Genomic DNA, 8,675 nt, shown 5'->3' with positions numbered 1-8,675 from the left:
TGGCCACTGCTGAGTTTTCCAAATTTGCTGGCATATTGAGTGCAGCACTTTCACAGCATCATCTTTTAGGATTTGAAATAGCTCAACTGGAATTCCTCCACCTCTCCACTATCTTTGTTGGTAGTGATGCTTCCTAAGGCTCACTTGACTTCGCATTCCAGGGTGTCTGGCTCTAGGTAAGTTATCATACCATCATGGTTATCTGGGTCATGAAGATCTTTTTTGTATAGTTATGTGTATTCTTGCCATGACTTCTAATATCTTCAGGGCCCCGATAGAGTAGCGGAAGCAAGAGGAGGCCCACGCTGCCCAGGATCTCTCGCACGCAGCGTTGCCAGGAGACGGGGAAGCCAGGCTGTCGGTGCCAGGGTATCTGGCTCCTGGAGTTGGGGGCCCGAAACCCCTCTGTGGACGCTCAGCAAGGCTGCTTGTCGGTGTCCACCGGGGTAGCGATTCCCGAGACAGCAGGGGGTTACACAGACGTGTCCCAGAGGATGACACCAGACTGCGAGCAGGGTCCCCACAGCGTCTCTCGACTCTACCTGGGGGCTGCTCCCTGCGCTCGGGCATGGTGGACGGCTGGGCCTGGAAAAGGCCTGTGTGGGGTTTGTGTCCTCTGTGCGTGACTCCCCAGGAAGGCAGCTGTTGCTGGGCTGCCCTGCTCTGCCCCCCACCCCACCCCTGCGCCAGCTTTGCCACTTTCAGGGTCTCAGGCAGAGCCTCTGGGGTTAGGGTTCGTGGGGCTCCCTGGGCCTGGTCCGCATAAGGCTGTCCCTGGGGAAGGCTGTGAAGAGGAGCTTGGAGAAAAGAGAGGACGATCGATCATCGCCTTTTCGTGCTTTCTGTGCTGTTGGATGGGGGCCGAGTTTCCTCAAGGGCGGCAACTTGGAGAGGAGTGTCTGGGCCAGTGGGTCTGAATTGAGAGGCCTGGACCAAGACGGGCTCCCACGCTGCAGACTGCAGTCCACAGGGACACATAAAACATGGGCTTTTCAGGTCTCTCTCGAACTTCCTTATTCAATATGAATAGGGGTGGATGGGATAGACGGTGATCTCTGGTTTCTCTGAACTGGTGAAGCTGGTCCAGCTGGTTACTCTTTCCATGAAAACTCCACTCTGTGGCCTTGTGGTACCTCCCAGGCACTGGGAATGCTCCCCACAGTCTGTCCCTAAGACCATGGGGGTCTAGGTGACAGGATGGTTGGCATCCCAAATTGGTTTGTTCCAACAGGATGACACCTGGAGGAATGTCTGCCTGTGTGATCTCAGGCTCTGCCTGTGCATATGTCCTGCAGTCCTTACTTCTCAGCACACGGGATCACAGGTGTGCCGATGAAAGGATGGGGGTCCTGTGGGCGTCCCTGGGAGTGTCTAGTGAGAATGGGGTGCAGGTTAGGATCAGGATCTACAGGTGTATGGGGTGCTGCAGGACAGCTAGCATAAGCCTACACCTGACCCTGGGGCTCCCAGACTCCAAGGCTGACACCATCCCCACCCTCAGCTGGCTTCTGCCCCAACTGGCCATCTGGCCCAAATCCTGTGGGTTCTCTTCCCCATGGGGTGCTGCCTCAGGACACTCATCCGAAGTTTGAATGTCCAGAGTTGAATGTCAACAGAATGTCTATTTTGTGATGTGAGGCTACTGCTCTCCTAGGAAGAGTACTGAGGACTGGAGGCCGAGTCACATTTGTGTCTTCTCTTCTAGAGGACAGTGGTCACTGAGTTTCTTTAGTTAGAGCCGGGCACTCCTTCTCAGGATGGCCCTTGGGGGCCTCCGAGGCAGGAGCTGATGTAGACTCCAAGCATGACCTCATGGCACCTCATTGCCACATAGCAGAACTGGGGAGTCACTGACTACAGGTTTTCAGGATGATGCGACTCTTGATGGTGACGGTAAAGTCTCTCAGGATGAAATCGTGCCTAGGAATGTGACAGCTCCGTGGGCCCATGCAGTCAGGAGGAACCTGGCCTCGTGTTACTGGGACGTCTGAGGAACATCGTGGGGTGGCACAGCAGTGTCTCTGCCGCCTGTGGCTGCTCTGTGGCCCCACAGCTGCCCTGCCTGTGACAGAATCACTGCTCCCTTCCATTTCATCCAGTTCCACTTTCTCGATGGTTTTCTGAACTCCAGTGGAAACAGCGTTCTTCCAGGATCTGTTACTTATCCCCAAGCCTGCCTGCTTCAGCCCCACGTGCCCCTAACATCAGGCTGTCCCTTAATAACAAATCATCTAGTATCAGAGGGTGGTCGTTTCACTCTAGTGATTCTTAGGTCAAATGTGGGCTCCCTGAAAATGCTGCCAAAGAAGCCTGCAATGAGCCAAAGAAAGTATATTCTCAACTGAGTCTCTGCGGAGTCCCCATCGGGAGGCTGGGGTCTGGGTCAAGCTGGGCCTTCAGTGGGAAGGAGGCTTGGTCCAGATTGGGTAAAGGTCTCCAGGCTGGTGGACATAGCAAGGCAAAGGGGTCTGAGGAGTCTTTTCATGGGATCTATTGAAAGCCTAGGGTTTGCATTTTTTCCCATAAAGTTTCTGAAATGAACAACAAAATTATCTGCAACTTTTTCTGTGTAGTAGTTTCTTTTTTTCTCTTTAATCTGTTTATTAATAAATCTGTAAATCCACTGAATCCCTGTTAAGACACTAAGAGGATTTCACTTTCACAATTTGACAAAAGCATTCAAAAGTCACCTGTGGGAAAAATGTAGAAAAATAGGACAATTCTGTAAAAACCAGTAATAAAGTGAGAACAGATCTCAATGTTTAGGAGTTTCTTGAAGTCTCCTGTGACAAGTTGCCTTCTTGACACCTCTGCCTGGAAGTCTTATCTGTCCTTCAAACTCATGGCCCACAGGGAACCCCCATCTCACTTCTGCTTGTTGTTTTTTTGTTTGCTTGTTTGTTTTGTTTTAAACCAGGAATGGATGTTGGGTTTTGTCGAATGCTTTTTTAAAAAAATAACTATTGAGAAAAGTCTGTGTGGTGAATTACATTCTCTAACATTAAACATCAGGGCTTCCCTAATGGTTCAGCTGGTAAGGAATCCGCCTGAAATCTTCCCTGGGTTGGGAAGATCCCCTGGAGAAGGGAACAGAGACCCACTCCAGCATTCTGGCCTGGAGAATTCCACGGACTGTATAGTCCAGGGGGTCACAAAGAGTCGGACACAACTGAATGACTTTCACTTTCAATGTTAAACTAACCTTATATTCCTGAGGAAAAGCCCATCTGGTCATATGTTACCCTTTGTATATATTGCTGTTTGCTAAAATTCTCTGAGAATTAATTGGCTAAGATTTGTGCATCTGTGTTGCAAGGGATGTGGTTTTCCTGTAAGGCCTTTGTTTGTCATCAGGGTCACACTGGCCGCACAGAGGGTTAGAAGGTTTGCCCTGCTCTTCAGTTTTCCAGAGCAGGAAGCAGAGAATTGCTCTTGACTCTTCCTTAAACACTTGGTAGAATTTTTACCAGTGAAGCCATCTAGGCCTGGATTTCTCTTTATGAGAAGGTTTTTAACTATGAGTTCAACTTCTTGAGTAAAGTTATCTATTTTCTTTTGAGCATGCTTTGGCAGTCTTTGGCTGGTTGCTAGATGTGAATTTGACCTTGGTGTTGGACAATTTTGTATTCCGTCAGTACTCCTGAGCTCTATTTTGGGATGCACAAAAGTCTCTTGGAAACAGTTTGACCCTCTTGGACCTTTCTCTAGCTTTGTGAGGAGGTCCTGGGCACTCCAGCCATACTGGGTCCTCTGAAGTGTCAGCCCCATCTCCTGACTCCAAGGGCCCTGCGCCCTGCATCTGGGAGTCACTGTCCTTGGCTGCCTGATGTCCAGTGCCTTGAGGGCAGTCATCTGAATCTTGTCTGAGTGTTAGCTGGTTGGGGGAGAGGTGATTGGTCCCTGTGACGCCCTCTGGCCAGGAGTGGAAGTCTGTCTCTATTTTTGTTTTTAATCTTGATTACACCTTTTCCTTCCAAACTCTCGAAATTCCCATTCCTTAGGGAAAACAGCCCCCTGAACGTGTGTTGCGGTCCCCCTTGTCACCCCCTTCCTTCAACAATACATGTGAAAGTTATGCTGACTTTTGGGGTCAGCCTCCAGTGAAGGCTGTCAGATGTTTGCTCTGTGTAGCTCCGTGCTGGACGCACCCCCAGCAGCCCCCACATAGGCCTGTCTCCTGGCAGCTGTGTCCAGCGCCACACCATCAGGGGCGTGGAGTGCCACTCCCTGCTCAAGAAGGCAGGCAGGCAGGGGCTCACCTGGCCCCCTCCCAGGGCAGGGAGGGGCCCAGCAAGGCCTGGGGAGTGGTGCTGGGGGTGGGGGCACATCCTGAACAAGGCAGGTGGGTGTCTGCGGGCGGTGGTCCCATGTGGCCCAGATGACCCCGAGAAAGATGTTCTGGAACTTTCTGAGGAGCCCCGTGAGCTGCACGGTCCTAGTCCTGTTAGGCTGGTGGGAATACGAGGACATCTCTGAGGAGCCCATCAGGTTGAAGGATAATTTCCAGGACAAAATAGAAAAATATGTTTACTGTCTTAAGGGCCACAAAAATATGAAATCCCCTACAGCAGTCATGTGGGGGAGGCTCCATGAAGGCCACAGGGAGCAGTGTGGGATGCCAGGGTCAGTGATGGATCTAGCCAGCATCCCCCAGAAATCTCTGGGGTCAAGGTTACTGCCTGGGCCACGAGCAGACTTCCCATGAGTGAAGGCCTCCCCACTGCAGGGTTTTCATTCAGTGTAGGGACGGATACAAGAAGCAAAGACTCAGGCACTGTTCTTTATTTGTGTTGAAGGGAAATCAGTGAACATTTTGTGTTTGTCATGCAGAGATGTTTTCCTGTTGAGATGGTCAGCTTTGTGACTGAATCGTCCTTCAGGTGGAGAAGGCAATGGCACCCCACTCCAGTACTCTTGCCTGGAAAATGCCATGGACTGAGGAGCCTGGCAGGCTGCAGTCCACGGGGTTGCTAAGAGTCGGACACGACTGAGCGACTTCACTTTCACTTTTCACTTTCATGCATTGGAGAAGGAAATGGCAACTCACTCCAGTGCTCTTGCCTGGAGAATCCTAGGGACGGGGAGCCTCCTAGGCTGCCATCTATGGGGTTGTACATAGTCAGACATGACTGAAGTGACTTAGCAGCAGCAGCAGCATCCTTCAAGAGAGGAAATTATTTACATTTGTTTCTTTAAGATGAAATCCTACAATCCTACTAAACTTACGTTAAGTGTTGAAAATTTAAGAGAGTTTTTGGAATAACCTACATATACGTTTAATTAAAATAGGTATCTCTCAATTATTTAATTGGGAGGATTTTGTTAATTCAGATGAAAAGGAAATAGAATGTCGGGAATTGCCTGGCAGTCCAGTAGTTAGGACTCAGTGCTTTCACTGCTGGGGCCCGAGTTCAAGCTCTGGTCAAGGAACTAAGAGCCCACAAGCCGTGCTGCACAGCCAGAAAAAAGAATAGGGGAGAGAGAGAGAGAGAGAAGGAAATAGAATATATTACATTTGCAAATAGTTTAAAATATTAGGAGGTGGGTGAGAGACATGAGACATTTCACTGAAAAGGAGTACAGGTGGCAGAAAAGCACTCGTGAAGATGGTCAGCACCATTAGCCATCAGAGAAATGCAAGCTAAAACCACAGAAGCTACCACCACTCACCCATCAGAATGGCTAAGATTGAACATAGTGCCAACACTGATGCTGTCAAGGCTCCAGAGACCTGGATCACTCTTGCAGTGCTGGGAACGTGTAAAGGGGCAGGCCCTGAAAGACTGACTGACAATTTCTCATCAACCGAACATTACCGCGGCAACCGGCAATGGCACTCCTGGGCATTTATCCCAGATAAACGAAGACTGATGTCTACATAAAAAAAACTGTACAGACTGTTCACAGCAGCTTTGTCTGTAAAAGCCAAACCTGGCAACCACCCAGGTGTCCCAGGTGGGAGAGCAGCCCAGGCAGCTATGGGGCTGCCGCACGGGGGAGCTGCAGGCGAAGAAAAGCTAGTCTCAAAGGCTCACGCGAAAAGACAGAATTATGGAGGAGTCGGAGAATCGACAACAGTGGGCGGGGTAGGGGGGGCGCGGTTTGCGGCTGGAAGGTTCCTTGTGGGGACTGCTCTGTGCCTGATGACAGAGTGCTCCCAGGATTACATGTGAGACAAGATGGCAACTAAGCAGGCAGCCAGCAATGCTGCAGTTTGGGGAAGATGTTCCTGGCGGGGAATAGGGTGGCCTCATTATCTGCCTCCATCTGGCCTTGACCATCCCAGGGGTTTTTGTTTCTGTCTCCTGAAACCCAGTGGCCTTTCTCGTGCTTTGCTTTTCCTGTAAGATGGCTGCTCAGACAAAGGACTCCCAGCCCCTCCACTCATCCTGCTGCTGCAGAGAGGGAGGGCCCTCAGGCTGGGCCAGGGTTGCCCAGAGGAACCCGAGGCACAAACAGCCCGGATTCCCCCCGCCCCCCGGGCTCCCGGAGTGCCTGTGGGGCCTTTCTGTTGCATCAGCCCAGGAAGGCAGGTCCCTGGGCGCCCAAGGAGCAGGCCTGCCCAGGCTCGCCTCCTCCCCCTGCTTCCCGCTCCTGGATGTGGGAACAGCAATTATCCGCTCTGCTCTGGGTTCCCCTGGGGGCTGCTCTCCCCTCCTCCTCCCCATTAAGAGAGTGTTTTCCGCAGGTACTTGGAACCTGAGCAGGCATAGGCAGACTCAGGACCCCCCGCCCAGTGCCTAGTGGCCCCCAGGATCCAACCCCCAGAACCCCTTGGGCCTGTCCTCCCCCTTCCCACCCCTACCCGGCCTCTGTGAAGCCCTTGAGACTGTCTCCCTTTCCCACCCACCCCACCCTCCTGCACCTTTGCAGCCCAAGGAGGAGCAGGTGAAGGTCCTTAGCTCTTTCCAAACAGCCCCTACGCAGGGGGAGGCTCAATCATCAGCTAATTAATCGCCTGCAATTAGAAGGAGGCCTTAATTGCTGTTTACAACCCTCCACCACTACCCAGCCCTCCCCAACCTGGTCCACTTCCCTGGGTTGTGGGCTTTGTGTGCAAGTATCTGTGCAGACTGGTGGGTGGAGCTGTCCTCTGAAGACCAGCAGGAAGCCTGCTGGGCCAGGTGCAGGAAGCACAGGCTCCACCTTGAGCTTGCCTTCTGGAATCCTCACTGCGCGCAGACCAGACCGTGTGGTCACCGGTCACCTGGTGAAGGGCTGGGTGGGGACAGCACCTGGAGGGTGCCAGCCTCATGGACCCTGTGCTGAGGTCAGCCAGGCTGACCTCTGGGCTCTGTGTGCTCCCCACTCATGGCTGAAAGCCCAAGAACACATTTGACCTTTGCTGGAAGCTTCTCAGAGCTCCAGACACCAGCCCAGCAGGGAAGCTGGTCTCCTGCTTGTCCTTATCAAACCTCCTGCCGGACCACCCTGGACTGGAGTCCCAGGGATCGCACGTTCCTGAGTAGGCCTGTAGGTGGCGCCCTTGTCCAGCGGGCAATGGCCTGGACTCAGCCTACGCCTCCACTGTCCAAGGCCCTCTGACAGTGGAGAGGGGCAGACCTCGGTCTGGACCCTTCCCCAAGATGCAGAAATTGATGTGTTGATGCTCCAGGACTGGCAGTGAGGCCCCCTTCCCTGGGGAGGAGAAAGGGACCCTGCCTCAATCTGTGACCCCAGTGCCTCCCTATACCTGGTGCCCAAAACTCCCCACCATGGCTGCCTGGGGTGCCCAAAACCCTGAGACGCGCTAGGGGTAGCCCTGGCCAACTCGAGGCATTGAGCCTGCTGCCCACACAGGGCCCCGCGCTGGTCCCCTGCGTCCTCCCCAGGCGTCCAGGTGCTGCTCCTTCCCTGCAGCCGCGCTCCTGCCCCTTGTCTCAGACCCGCTTCCCCGTGGATCACACAGCCCCTCGCTCTCACCCGCGGGAGGGTCCTGGCCAGTTCCTGGGCCTGGACGCTGGGGCCTCCAGTGGCTCACATCCTCCCTGACCCAAGCCCAGGCCTCCCCCTACCAGCTGAGCCCTGTGCGGCCACAGACACCCATCCACCCGGATATAAGAGTCACGGTCTCCAGAAACACAGACCAGCAGGAGGCACATGGACAGACAGAGATTCATTACGAGGACTTGGCAGTCATGTAGGCCAAGACCCTTGGGAAGTGCAGTCAGCCCACTGAAGGCCTAGAGAGGACGGGTCACTCCTGTCTAGAGCCAGGAACAGCCCCCCCACCCCAACCCCACCCTTAGTGGGGAGGGCTGGCCTTCTTGTTCCATTCAGGCCCTCCACAGATTGGACAAGGCCCACTCTCATGGGAGGGACATCTCCTTTCCTCTGTCCACCAATTTAAATGCTAATCTCATGGGAAATTGCCTGGGACAGGATCTGGCCATATCCCTGGGCTCCCCATGGCCCAGCCAAGCTGGCACAAAATCAGCCCAGACTCTGACTCACCGTGGGGACTTGAGGCCGCGTCAGAGAGGCTGCAAACAGGGACAAACACACAGGATGAGTGCACATGTGTACCCGTGAAAACTAGGTTGGGAAGCCTGATGATGAACACGTCCCCATGATTCTGTGTGCAAGAAGCTGTGGAACAGCAGTGGCAGGAACCCCCATGTGGGAACAGGTGCGCCTAGCCTGGCATTCATAGGAGTTAGGTTGACAACAAATGG

Source organism: Bos taurus, chromosome 16 (assembly GCF_002263795.3).
Source record: "Bos taurus isolate L1 Dominette 01449 registration number 42190680 breed Hereford chromosome 16, ARS-UCD2.0, whole genome shotgun sequence".
Lineage (NCBI taxonomy): Eukaryota > Metazoa > Chordata > Mammalia > Artiodactyla > Bovidae > Bos > Bos taurus.
The sequence above is the reverse complement of the archived record's forward strand: the minus strand, read 5'-3'. Positions refer to the sequence as shown.